Source organism: Octopus bimaculoides, chromosome 5 (assembly GCF_001194135.2).
Source record: "Octopus bimaculoides isolate UCB-OBI-ISO-001 chromosome 5, ASM119413v2, whole genome shotgun sequence".
NCBI lineage: Eukaryota > Metazoa > Mollusca > Cephalopoda > Octopoda > Octopodidae > Octopus > Octopus bimaculoides.
Genome location: NC_068985.1, coordinates 114,604,997 through 114,606,015, shown reverse-complemented (window position 1 = coordinate 114,606,015; position 1,019 = coordinate 114,604,997).

Genomic DNA, 1,019 nt, shown 5'->3' with positions numbered 1-1,019 from the left:
GAAAGCACATTCACGCCCCATATGGACGTTTTGGTGAATAAAAACAAAATAGGAAAACATTTATAAATTTGTTTCACAACAGATCTTTGTGAGATTGGTTGGTACTGTATTTTATCGTCTCCGAAAGGATTCAAGACAAAGTCGACCCAGATAATAAACATATCATCATGAAAGAAAGAGAAAAGGTTGATAAATATGGAGACCGGAGAATTGAGATCGCTAAGATGTGGCAGTTAGATGAGTCAAATATTAGTATAAAGGTTATCCCTGTTGTCATCGAAGCATTGGGTTCAATACCACCCAATCTGAACAAAACATCTGAAAACTTGAGAAATATTCTACAATCTAGGTGCATTGCAAAAGTCGGCATTACTTGGAACTGCACGCATAGTTCACCGTCAGAGGTCTCACAGGGTCTTTTTCCGCACATTATAAGCTATGATACTTGTTTGTTAATTATCGTGAGAGAAATACATCCCAGTACCAATATCAAAATCCTAGCTGTCCCTAGCAGAGCAGTTATTTGGGGCTTGCTCTGCTCTCATATCAATTCCGATTTTTTTTACATATTTCTCGGAACTTGGTTGTTGGTGCTCCGAGTGCCCCCTACAACTACTGGAATGACAAACACTTTCCTCATAGTCCATATTCTTACAATTTCGTCTTTTAGTAGTCTTTACATTTCAATCTTTCCTAGTTCTTTGTCACTTACGCGTGCATCTCCAGGTATTGCAATATCTATGATATTGCTTTCCTATTATTATTATTATTATTATCATTATTATTATTATTATTATTATTATTATTATTATTATTATTATTATTATTGTTACAAGTAAAACATTCAACTCAACACAAAGAATTTCGTAAATACAAGATAATTAATTTCATTTAATGTAGTAAATAAATTTCCAAGTGTAAATTCTTATAATATCTTTTAATTTAACGACTTAATTATGCTCTTTATTGCAATATATCGTAACCATCATCTCAACGTGCATGTGTGTGTGCGTGTATAT